This window comes from Schistocerca cancellata, chromosome 9, assembly GCF_023864275.1.
Source record: "Schistocerca cancellata isolate TAMUIC-IGC-003103 chromosome 9, iqSchCanc2.1, whole genome shotgun sequence".
NCBI lineage: Eukaryota > Metazoa > Arthropoda > Insecta > Orthoptera > Acrididae > Schistocerca > Schistocerca cancellata.
This window is the reverse complement of record NC_064634.1, coordinates 65,121,724-65,135,228: the sequence shown is the minus strand read 5'-3', so window position 1 is coordinate 65,135,228 and position 13,505 is coordinate 65,121,724. Positions and strand designations below refer to the sequence as shown.

The 13,505-nt window shown below is 44.1% G+C and overlaps 1 long non-coding RNA gene across 1 annotated transcript in view; it reads right to left on the bottom strand.

Moving 5' to 3' along the window:
• Positions 1-13,505, bottom strand: part of LOC126101098 (uncharacterized) — a 102,052-nt gene that overhangs the window by 652 nt on the left and 87,895 nt on the right. The gene's annotated exons all lie outside the window — the stretch shown is intronic.

Here is a 13,505-nt window from a genome sequence, read left to right as displayed (position 1 = left end):
GTGGAAATACTGAGCATTTCCTGTAAACATCATCATCTTTGCTTTGTCTTACTTTGTTATGGTAATTATTGCTGTTCTGATCAGTTGAAGCACCATCTGTCGGACATTTTTTGAACGTTTGTATTTTTTTGGTTCTAATAAAACCCCATGTCATTCCAAGCATGTGTGTCAATGTGTACCTCTCTATCTACATTATTCCATGATTTATTCAGTTTTCAGAGTTATACTGACTTTTTGATCACCCGGTAGATACTGTCTGATGTGTTGTGTTTGTATGTACATAATTTCCCGAGCAAATAAATGTATCTATTCTTTCAGCTCTCAGGAGTATAGAGAATTTATCACAAGACCTTTGACAACAACATACGCTATAAATTTTGCTTCGGTCATTAATAAATTACGAGTGTGTGCCCAAAAGTAATCCTTCCGAAATTTCCATGTAAAACACTTAAAGCTTTTTAAATAAAACAAACTATATTAACATTCCACGTATTTATTATTCATGTCTACATTTTTATTTCTCATTACAGTCACTCTGGCGAGGAAGGCAATTCTCCCAACGAGAGACCAGTTTGTTGATGCCATCAGTGTAGAACGTTTGAATTTGTTGTCGAAGCCACAAAGCCACAATCTCACCTCTGCTTGTACCGCTTCATCATTATCAAAGTGAGAACTCAAGGCTTCGGATTATTGCGCTCGTGTGTGGCCTGGCCATTATCATGCTGCAACAGAGGGTGCTCCATGTGTGTGTGTGTGGACGAACTCTTCGAAATGGAGGCACGTGTTTTTGCGGTTAGAAAGTCGCTTACAGCGTTAACGTTGAGATTCGTCACAAAAAAAAAATGCGCGCACACACACACACACACACACACACACACACACACACACACACTGTGACGCTACAACGCCGTGCTTGCTATGAATTTATTCGCTTACTCAACACATGAAACTGTATACGATGTATTGCCTAGTGTAAACATGTATTGTAAATACTATGTTTAAATTATTTAATATTTAACACTGGCAGGTCAGGGCATATTTAGTTAACGTTGAAGTCAGAGAGATTGTTTTGTCTCGCCTCTGGGCGCGGGAGCGCGCCAGCGGGCAGTAGTAGCAGTGACTCCGTGCTCGGAGTAAGGCGTACAGTCGAGTGCTGCTAGTCCTAGCTGTGTTACACCTAACGGCTAGTGTGTGGATCAAGTACGACGGGAAAGTAATGGTCGGTATATCTGGAAGCCTGGCCGGGCAAGTTATTATGGATTAATGGGCATAGTGCTGAAGAAACGAGGGCTTAAATGTGAAGCGCACTGTGGGCCCAAGTCGCAACAGTAAAAGCCCCATGCCACATTGTGTCGCTGCCGTGGACTTCCGTCGACAACGAGGGAAGTATAATCTATAATAATAGACTGAAGTAATAAATTTGATTATTAAGATTTATTTCAATGCATATTCAGCTGAAGTTAGTTCAAGGATATTTCATGAAACTATAAAGCTTATTCCACCTGACAATCCCCCAATTAATGAATTATTATCATTCAAAACATAGTTAATCAATTATTGGCAATATGTTTCATTATCAGTAGATTAAACTGTGCAAAGTACCTAATTTTAAAGACAGAATGACAGTCCATTATTCAAAATCTCGATAGATAATTATCTGTGTTGTCAGCATTGCACTTAGCTGACAAATTATGAACAAAATAATTATCAAAATACTTATTGAAAGTTAACCATTAATGTTTAAGTGTAGTTAGATTGTTATGACATTTTTTTATATGACTACTGAGCCTGACACAGCACTTACGTAAAAGTTCCCGTTCCACCTGCTGCGCTACAAACAGGTAAACTTTATTTTTGACACAATTATTCACGTACTCAACAGTACTGTCGCTCATCAGTTGAGCTGGCGACCGATTTTGTAATTGCTTTTATAACTTAATCATTTCTTTCGGCAAAATTTCCACTGGCAAAATTTATTTCCAAATTATTTCCATTATTTCATTTACCGATCGTTATTGAATGAAATTACTCATTCAATAACGATCAAGTTATAACGTCTCGTGTTTCCCGCGGAATAATCATTATTTACTTCGGATTCGGATGCCTTATTCCGACGCGGGCCAAAATTCATATTTCACGGTCATTGTCAACTAGTAATTTTGCAAATCCCGGGAAGCAAGGGGGTGTTACAACACACACACACACACACACACACACACACACACACACACACACACACACACATAGGGGAGAGAGTGACAGAGAGAGAGAGAGAGAGAGCGAATAATTTCCGCCGGCCGTGGTGGCCGTGCGGTTCTGGCGCTGCAGTCCGGAACCGCGGGACTGCTATGGTCGCAGGTTCGAATCCTGCCTCGGGCATGGGTGTGTGTGATGTTCTTAGGTTAGTTAGCTTTAAGTAGTTCTAAGTTCTAGGGGACTTATGACCTAAGATGTTGAGTCCCATAGTGCTCAGAGCCATTTTTGAATAATTTCCAGTAGGGAAATGTTGCTTGAAATCCCAGTAAGGGCATTTTTGTTTTCTTTGTATTTCGGTTTCGATCAATCTTCTTTCGTTGTAGCAGCATTCTGCCAGTACAGTTCGAGGTTAACGACTTGCTGAGTTTATCATAGCGTAGTGGGACGGATTGCGTTAATTCCTGCTGTAGAGAAAAAAAAAAGAAACTTTCAAGCAAATTGGTCTAATGCCGTTGGTGTCCAGTAGTGTATGAACAACGCCTTAAGAGGTGGTTAAGGGGAAGCTCCGACTTAGTTGTGGCTGTAGTGGCCGTGTGTTGCTACGAGAACACTGCTCTATTGGTAATTACCAACGACGCTGGTATTTGCCAGAGCTGTGGCGACTTCTGAATTCCCAGATACATGCCGAACATCCTCTCTTGGTGTTACTTGCCCTGTCCCTTACATTGAACGTTCATACATTGCTACATTATTCGTAGATTTGTTTCTGGCGAGTTTTTGACCTGTTTTCTTTCTCTTTTCAGGTAAGTCGCAGCTTAATCGCCAGCGCATGGCGAGCCGCCGAGTTGTAAGTAGTTCTTTCACTACAGTTAATGTTTCCTCCTTAACTGACTCTATCGCCATTTATTTTCTATCAGCACTTGTGTAAGCTACTGAAAGATTTCTTGTTTGCGCTGTTTCTTAAATGTGTGGTTTGTGGAGAGTATGGAAAACAAAAATCAGGATGACCTGTCAGGGAATTGAATCCCGAACCAGCTGCGCGCAAGGAAGCACGAAACTGGTACGTTTTCGAGGCAAAGGACATCGCAAACGAGACGCTAGTACAACCATTTCCGGTGTGTTGGCGCAGCGTTTAAAAGCTTTACCGAGTAGGCATGACGGCAGACAATGGGCGAATTGAGAGCCGCACTACCGAAGTCGTTACAGGTTGGTATAGGCCATACGAATGCGTAACAAAGATGCTTGGGAAAGTTAAACAAATGAGCCCTGGGTCACAATTTTTTAGTCTTATTAACCAGGTTTCAACACTTCTCTGAGTGTCTTCATCAGAATTTAGACATTTAAAGTGGTCTATAACATAATTACAAATTTATGGGAAGGAAAATTTATTTTATATAAAAAAGTGTAAGTACTGACTAACAATACAAGACAGAGACAGTACTTACAGGTCACGTATAAAATAAATAACAGACCAGAAGGGCTTTAGTCACAAAATATTTAAAAGGAATGAGTGAAGGCGAGCCTCCAAGGGCTGCTCGTACCTGTACAGCCACATCTACATCTACATGATCACTCTGCAATTCACATTTAAGTGCTTGGCAGAGGGTTCATCGAACCACAATCATACTATCTCTCTACCATTCCACTCCCGAACAGCGCGCGGGAAAAACGAACACCTAAACCTTCCTGTTCGAGCTCTGACTTCTCTTATTTTATTTTGATGATCATTCCTACCTATGTAGGTTGGGCTCAACAAAATATTTTCGCATTCGGAAGAGAAAGTTGGTGACTGAAATTTCGTAAATAGATCTCGCCGCGACGAAAAACGTCTTTGCTGTAATGACTTCCATCCCAACTCGCGTATCGTATCTGCCACACTCTCTCCCCTATTACGTGATAATACAAAACTAGCTGTCCTTTTTTGCCCCCTTTCGATGTCCTCCGTCAATCCCACCTGGTAAGGATCCCACACCGCGCAGCAATATTCTAACAGAGGACGAACGAGTGTAGTGTAAGCTGTCTCTTTAGTGGACTTGTTGCATCTTCTAAGTGTCCTGCCTATGAAACGCAACCTTTGGCTCGCCTTCCCCACAATATTATCTATGTGGTCTTTCCAACTGAAGTTGTTCGTAATTTTAACACCTAGGTACTTAGTTGAACTGACAGCCTTGAGAATTGTACTATTTATCGAGTAATCGAATTCCAACGGATTTCTTTTGGAACTCATGTGGATCACCTCACACTTTTCGTTATTTAGCGTCAACAGCCACCTGCCACACCATACAGCAATCTTTTCTAAATCGCTTTGCAACTGATACTGGTCTTCGGATGACCTTACTGGACGGTAAATTACAGCATCATCTGCGAACAACCTAAGAGAACTGCTCAGATTGTCACCCAGGTCATTTATATAGATCAGGAACGGCAGAGGTCCCAGGACGCTTCTCTGGGGAACACCTGATATCACTTCAGTTTTACTCGATGATTTGCCGTCTATTACTACGAACTGCCACCTTCCTGACAGGAAATCACGAATCCAGTCGCACAACTGAGACGATACCCCATAGGCCCGCAGCTTGATTAGAAGTCGCTTGTGAGGAACGGTATCAACAGCTTTCCGGAAATATAGAAATACGGAATCAACTTGAGATCCCCTGTCGATAGCGGCCATTAGCTCGTGCGAATAAAGAGCTAGCTGCGTTGCACAAGAACGATGTTTTCTGAAACCATGCTGATTGCGTATCAATAGATCGTTCCCTTCGAGGTGATTCATAATGTTTGAATACAGTATATGCTCCAAAACCCTACTGCAAACCGACGTCAATGATATAGGTCTGTAGTTCGAGAGATTACTCCTACTGCCCTTCTTAAACACTGGTGCGACCTGTGCAATTTTCCAATCTGTAGGTACAGATCTATCGGTGAGCGAGCGGTTGTATATGATTGCTAAGTAGGGAGCTATTGTATCAGCGTAATCTGAAAGGAACCTAATCGGTATACAATCTGAACCTGAAGACTTGTCCGTATCAAGCGATTTGAGTTGCTTCGCAACCCCTAAGAAACTCATGCTAGCAGCTGTTCGTGTTTCAAATTCTGGAATATTCAATTCGTCTTCCCTGGTGAAGGAATTTCGGAAAACTGCGTTCAATAACTCCGCTTTAGCGGCACAATCGTCGGTAACAGTACCATCGGCACTGCGCAGCGAAGGTATTGACTACGTCTTGCCGCTTGTGTACTTTACATACAGGTTGCAGCAGACTGAGGCGCCCGCGTTAACAAGTGCGGCAGGTGAACATGACATTGCAGCGATAGCGCCATCTAGTGCCCGCAGGTACAGCTTGGCTACCTAACAGTAAAACGTCGACAGGCGGTGTTATTAGGAAAGAGACATGTATTAAGCTATCAGGCATCATACAACTGGGAACTAATTACGTGTGGGGTTCCACAAGGTTCCATTTTAGGGCCCTTACTTTTCTTGTGTATATCTATGACCTTTCATCAGTAACATTACCGGATGCCAAGTTTGTTTTGTCTGCCGATGATACAAACATTGCAATAAATACCAAATCAAGTGTAGTCTTAGAAAGATCGGCCAGTAAAATATTTGTGGACATTAATCACTGGTTCCTACCACCCAATTCTTTGTCACTAAACTTTGAAAAAACACACTAGATGCAGTTCAGAACTTGTAAGGGGTGTCCCACCAGTATATGCCTTGCATACGATGACAAGCAGATAGAAGAAGTGAACAGTGTTAAATTCTTGGGATTACCGCTTGATAATAAATTCAACTGGGAGGAGAAAAAGCTGGCATACAAGGCTTACTTCCACTCCATAATGCCACATGCGATTATTTTTTAGTGTAATTCATCAAGCCAAGCTAAAGTTTTCCGGGAACAAAAACGTGCAGTAAGAGTTATATGTGGTGTGAACTCAAGAACATCCTGCAGAAGCCTGTTTAGGGAACTAGGGGTACTAACTACTGCTTCCCAATATATTTATTCCTTAATGAAATTTGTCATTAAAAATATATCACTTTTTCAGACCAACAGCTGAATTCATGGAATCAGTACTAGAAATAAGAATAATCTTAACAAGGATTTAAAGTCACTTACTCTTGTACAAAAAGGTGTGCATTATTCAGGAACACAGATTTTCAATAACTTGCCAGCAGCCATAAAAAGCTTAACAATCAGTGAAATTCAGTTTAAGATAAGCCTAAAAGATTTGTTGGTCGCCAACACCTTCTACTCCATTTATGAATTTCTCAGTAGGACCAACTCATTTGCGTGTGTGATCACCATTTCAGTGCAGTAATGTGTTCATTGTAAATAAGTATTGTACTAGTTCTATTACATGTTTATCTCCTTATAAATTAAAAAAAAGTTTTAATTTTAAATTCAGTGCATTAATGCGATCTTAGTAAATGAGTGTTTATAAAATGATTCTTTCATATAGTGTTCATTAAAAAAAAAGGACTATCATTCCACTTGGGACCTGTGGAAGGTACATTAGCTTATTTGTTTCAGTTGTAAATGTTTGTCATGTATTATTGTTTTTCTGCCGTATTCCACATCCTGGAGGACCTCCTCACTACGGATCTATTGGAATGACATTAAATCTAATCTAAAGGTTGCGCCGAGAATACAAAATTTCAGGCATTACCTCTCACCACGGACAAAACAGTGGACGACGGCCTTCTCTTAACGATCGAAAGTAGCGACGTTTGCATAGAGTTGTCAGTGCTAACAGACAAGCAACACTGCCTCAAATAACCGCAGAAATGAATGTGGGACGTACGGCGAACGTATCCGTTCGGACAGTGCGGCGCAATTTGGAGTTAATGGGCTATGGAAGCAGACACCTGACGCAAATGCCTTTGCTAACAGCACGACATCGCCTTAAACGCCTCTCTGGGCTCCTGGCCACATCGATTGGACCCTAGGCGACTGGAAAACTGTGACCTGGTCAGGTGAGGTTCAATTGCAGTTGCTCAGAGCTGAAGGTAGGATTAGAATGTGGCGCAGACCCCACGAAGCTGTGAATCCAAGTTGTCGACAGGGCACTGTGCAAGCTGGTGGTGCTCCATAATGGTCTCTGCTGTGTTTACATGGAATGGAGTGGGTCGACTGTTCCAAATGAACCGATCATCGACTAGAAACGGTTATATTCTGCTAATTGGAGTTCATTTGCAGCCAAACAACGATGGAATTTTTATGGATGACAACGCACCATGTCACCGGGGCACAGTTGTTCGCAGTTGGTTTGAAGAACGTTCTGGATAATTCGAGCGAATGGTTCGGTCACCCAGATCACCCGACGTGAACCCCTCGAACGTATACGGGACCAAATCGAGAGGTCAGTTTGTGCACAAACTTCTGCACCGGCAACACTTCGCAATTATTGAGGGCTATAGAGGCAGCATTACTCAGTATTTCTGCAGAGGATTTCCAGCGAATTCTTGAGTCCATGCGACGCTGAGTTGCTGTACTACGCCGGTATTAGGAGGTGTGTCCACGACTTTTGTTCAAAAAATGGTTCAAATGGCTCTGAGCACTATGGGACTTAACATCTGTGGTCATCAGACCCCTAGGAACTTAGAACTACTTAAACCTAACTAACCTAAGGACATCACACACATCAATGCCCGAGGCAGGATTCGAACCTGCGACCGTAGCAGTCGCGCGGTTCCGGACTGAGCGCCTAGAACCGCTATACCACCGCGGCCGGCCCACGACTTTTGTCATCTCAGTGTGTCCTGTCGAGTACAGCATGGTTATACAGTCACTTAAAACTGTCCGAAAAGTCCTTCCTTGTGAATATAATCAACCCGTGCGTGACACTGCGTCCTAAGTCGATAATGTCGTCTGAACGTTGACCATCGACATGAATTTTTACTTTCAGCAATAAAACACAGTCACTCGGTGCCAAAGTGGGTGAATATGGGAGGTGACTGAGAGTGGCACCTGTTTTTTCGCCAGACACGGTAGCTGAGTGAGCGGGCGCATTGTCTTGGAGCAAGAGGAAATCCTTACCCTACCATTGTTGCGGACGAACCTTCTGAATCGCCGTGCAAAACCGATCCACGACACACACAAAATACGGGGAATTTTCAGTAGCGCCAATGGGAACGAATGCCGTGAGCGTCAAAAAAGGCGACGGGCATTGTCTTAACTTTCGATTTTTTCTTTCGCACCTTCTTCAGTCCTAGGCGAACCATCGGAGGCCCATTCTGCACGTTGTCGTTTTGTGGCAGGATCGTATTGATAACATCACGTCTCGTCACCCGTGAGGATTTCTTTCAGAAAAGAACTGCCTCGTTTTTCATTCCAATCAAGTAGGGGCAGGCGTGCGTCGTCGTCTTTGTTCGGGAGTCAAGCAGTGCGGAACGCTTTTTCCATGCACGTTTCTCTTCTTCAAAAAATTCTGGAGATTGTCTTGAACACTCGATTCAGAAATGTTCAGTTCTTCAGCGATAGTTGTGCATGAGGGACTGACGGTCGGTTTTCAAACGATCACGAATTTTGTCAGTGTTTCCAAATGGACGGCCTGACCTCTAGTTGTCCTCGAGCGACGTCTGTCCTTTAAACGTTTAAACGACTGAGACACTCTTGCACGTCTTAAACTATTATCGACGTAAACCTTTCTTGTATAAACACATGACTCCGTAGCAGTTTTACCGACCAAAAGTGAAATGGAATCACTGCTCGTTGTTCCGTGACACAACAACACGGAGGCACTACGGCCGCACATCTGCTGCCTATCTCTGACTGCTGACAAGTGCCTGCTCGAATGACACCTGTTGCTGAAAGTTGTTAGCTCAATCTGTCACAGTAGTTACTGCACTGACTTCGCTTATGCGCCAGGAATAAAATAAGTCTCTGAACTTCCTGGCCGGAAAGTGTATGCTCCTGCCCTCCTTCAACCGCAAGCATTACATAACGCAGATTATCTACACCAGGGGTCTCCAAACTTTTTAGTCCGCGGGCCACATTGACTCCTCCACGAAGTCATAAGGGCCAATATCTACCTAGTGGGATTAAAGAACCCTAGCACTCCACGATCACCGTAATGTAAGGCTAAAGGAAAGATGAAACCGCAAAAATCTAAGGTTGTGGGAATACCTAGCAGTAAAACGAACTGCGATTATTATTTACTTACATAATTTTGATTGGTGGACGTACCTGACCGAAATTCTGGCGTATTTTATTCTGGCGAATTTCACCGACCAAAAAGTATGTCACTGCACATTCTTCACGAAAGCGTCCTGCAAAGTTAACGAAATCTCAAAATCATTGTTAACAGCACTGTTACTGCAAGACGTAACAGAGGTAGTGTATGTAAACCCATTGTTATTTCAAGCGGCGCAACAATAAGTTTAATTATGTAGTCTCGTAGCGAGTAGCAGAGCCAGAGCATATATTTGATAGTTCTGTTGCGTGATTGTGTCTATGTTGCAATGTGTCTCACGAGTTTTTTTTTAGTGTTTTATGCGCTGTACTGGTAGGCGTGACGACGAAGTGTGGGACGATTCAAAGTTTGAATTCGAAGAGACAAGGAAAATCTGAAAATCGAAATACGTATAGCACAACTTGAGTATTTTTTCACTGTATTTTTTAGTGGAACTACAGTGTAATTGTGTGTATTTAATTTAGTAATTAAAGTACCCTAAAAATAAAGTCATTGCAGTTTGTTTAGGCAGACTACTCCCTAGTTTTATTAGTATTGAATAGCACAATTTTATTTTCAGGCTACAATCTTTTGTGAAGTTCTGTGCAAATATGGAAAAGAAACGAAATGTTGACAGTGAATGTAGAATTTTTAAAGAGCAGTGGGGATGTCAATATTTCGTGGTGGAGTCGAGCAACAAACCAATGTGTATTATTTGGATAGTCACAAGTTTAACCCTGACCTTCCGCTTTGTAAAGATAGAGCTCCGACAATGTCGCGGTGTATTGGTCGAGATAGATCTCGAAACTCAACTGTTGGCAGTATAGGCACCACCTCAAATATTTGGCGGGCCGGATACCAGGGATGTCCAGCCAGCTAACGCGGGCCGGTTTGCCGGCCCGGCCCGCGGGCCGTAGTTTGGAGACCCCTGATCTACACCTGTGGTGATTTTTGTTTGTGCTCAAATCATTTCACATACAGACTCAATTCCTAACTGCCTTGGCTATTGGTTTGTTTAGAGTACCTCATATGGCACGGAGCCTGCAGAGTAATATTTCTGACCCCCACCCCCCTCTTTACAGGTTTTTTAATAGTGCTTCAAAGTCTGACTATTTACTGGGAATGATTGTACACTCTATAACTATTGTCTTGACATGGTTGTTACCGTAAAAGCAAATTAAGGAAAGAATCAAGTTATACTACTGTTCACCCAAGCCCTACAATTTCAATTGCGCTCGGAATCGCCGGCGGAAGAACTTTTCTGTGCATAATGCAAGCCGTAGTTGACAATGCAGTACGTGCTACATGATCTGTGGCTCTCCGCAGCCACAGTTGCTGAAAGCGACGGACAAGTGCCTTCTCCCGAGGTTATTACTGGATTTTCCAATCGCAGAAGGAAGATTGCTAACTGCCCTCCACACGATCGAGCCGAGGAATCCACATTGATTGCAAGAATGAAGTTTTCCTTACTGTATCTCCCACGGGGAGACGTTTGATAAGCAGTGATAAAACACGGGTAAAGAACACCAGAGGTTTATCACGACCACAGTAGAGATTTAATAACAAAGGAAATCCTGGTAACATATTTTTGAAAACAGCGATCTTGTGCTCTATATAAAATCTGTCAAAAAACAGTCTTGATCGCCATGGTTATTTTATTAAAATGACCGGTTTCGGCCTAGTTAAGGTCATCTTCAGACAGCTCCATCAGCTGAAGCTGGTGATGCGTAGAACAGTCAGTTGACCCCCCAATCAGCTCAGAATCAGAGAACACGGTCGCTTTTACATCCACATGACGAGCCCTGGCAAAGGGCTCATCGAACAACCTCCAGACTATTTTTCGTGCGGGCTCCGTTTTCTCTTACTTTATTACGATGATCATTTTTCCATATGTAGGAGGGCACGTCTACAAAGTATTTACCTATTCGGAGGAGAAAGTCGGTGATCATAATTTCGTGAAAAGATCTCGATGCAGCGAAAAAAGCCTTTGTTTTAATGACTGCCACTCCAATCCGCTTATCATATCCGCGACACTCTCCCTCTCCTGTTTCTTGATAGTAAAAAGCGGACTGCCCTTCTTTGAACTTTCACGATGTCCTCCATCAGTGCGATCTGATGCGGAACAGATACCGCGCAACAGTGCTCCATAAGACGACGGACGAGCGTAGTGTAGGAAGTCCCTTTTGCAGATCTGTTTCATCCTCTAATTGTTACGCCAGTAAAGTGCAGTCTTAAGTTCGCCTTCCCAATAACATTTTCTGTGTCATGGTTCGAATTTAATTTGTTCGTAAATGTAATCCATAGGCATTTACACTGAAGTTCCAAAGAAACTGGTATAGGTGCTTCGGTCGGCTACTCCTATATAAGATAACAATTGTCTGACGCAGTTGTACCTTGGCGTCACTCGTGATCGTCGCCTCTCCTGAACCCCCCATCTCCGGACAATCCAAGCCAAGGCACGCTCCCGACTCCGTCTCCTCAAGCTCCTTTCTGCTCGTACGTGGGGTCTGGACCCCTCCACCATCCTCCACACCTATAAATCCCTCATTCTCCCTATCCTTTGCTATGCCCACCCTCCCTCGATCTCCGCCCCTCCTACCTTTTATGTATCCCTTCAAATCCTTGAACGCCATGCTCTCTGCCTCGCCTGTCACATCCGTCTCCCCTCCCCCACGCGGATCCTGTACGACCTTATTCCGTTCCCCCACCTACTCCTTTTCCTCGAACAGATATGGATCCTCTACACCTCCCGTGAACTCCATCCTCCTCACCCGCTTGCCTCGGCCATCCTCTCCCACCCCCGCCTCCTGCCGCAGCTGTATTTCCACGTCCCACCTGCTCTCCATCTCTCCACCCTCCTTACCCTCTCCCAAGGTGGCTTCCGCCAGCTCCCCCTCCCTGATGATGCCCTCCTCCCCTCCATCTACCCCTCCTACCAACTTTGATCCTCCCCTCCCACTTCCTGTTTTTTTTTCCTCAGGGCACCCTCTCTTCCTTCTCTCCCCCTTCCTTCCCTGCTCCCTTCCTCGCCCGGGCTTCCCCTACCCCCCATACCTTCATTTCTCCCCCATCTCCCCTCCCATTGGCATCTCTGCTCTCCCTTCTCCCTTCCCCACCACCTTCTTCCCCTCTTGGCAGGTCCCCGGACTCGCACACGTTAAGTGGACATTCGCGCGCCGGAGATCATCGCCATCGCCATCGGTTTCGTGTGTGTGCCGTCGTGTTTGTGCCCCAGTGCTTTTCGCCGCCCACGCTCCATCGTTCACGTGTCGTCTCCATCATCAGTGTGCGTGTTCAGTGCTAACAGTTTCTTTGGTTGTCTTCGCGTGTGAACGGCTTCCTGTTTTTCGTTCATGTGTCTACTGTTTTTCGTCTCCCACTATATTCTGTGTGTCCATTGTTTTTCTTTCGTAAAACCTGTGGCTGGAGAGCAGCGTACTGTGCTGCTGCCAGCCCACCTTATGTAAGGTGTTAAATAACAATAAAGGAAATAAAATAACGCAGTTGTTAGAATGGTTACTGCTGCTACAATGGCAGCTTATCAAAATTTAAGTGAATTTGAACGTGATGTTAAGCGATGGGACACGGCCATCTCCGAGGCAGCGATGAAGTTGGGATTATCCCGTATGACCATTTCGCGAGTGTGCCATGAATATCACGAATCCGGTAAAACATCAAATCTCCGACATCGCTGCGGCCGGAAAAAGATTCTACAAGGAAAGGACCAACGACGACCGAAGAGAATCGTTGAATGTGACACAAGTGCAACCCTACCGCAAATTTCAGTGCTGGGCCATCAACAAATGTTCTACAAGTGTCAGTGTGCGAACCATTCAACGGAACATCATCCATATGGGCTTTCGGAGCAGAAGGCCCACTCGTGTACCCTTGATGACTGCACGACACAAAGCTTTACGCCTTTCCTGGGTCCGTCAACACCGATATTAGACTGTGGATGACTGGAAACATGTTGCCTGGTCGGACGAGTCTCGTTTCAAATTGTATCAAGAGGATGTGTACGGGTATGGAGACAAACTCATGAATCCATGGACCGTGCAAGTCAACAGGGGACTGTTCAAGCTAGTGGAGGCTCCGTAACAGTGTGGGGCATGTGCAGTTTATGTGATACAGGAACCCTG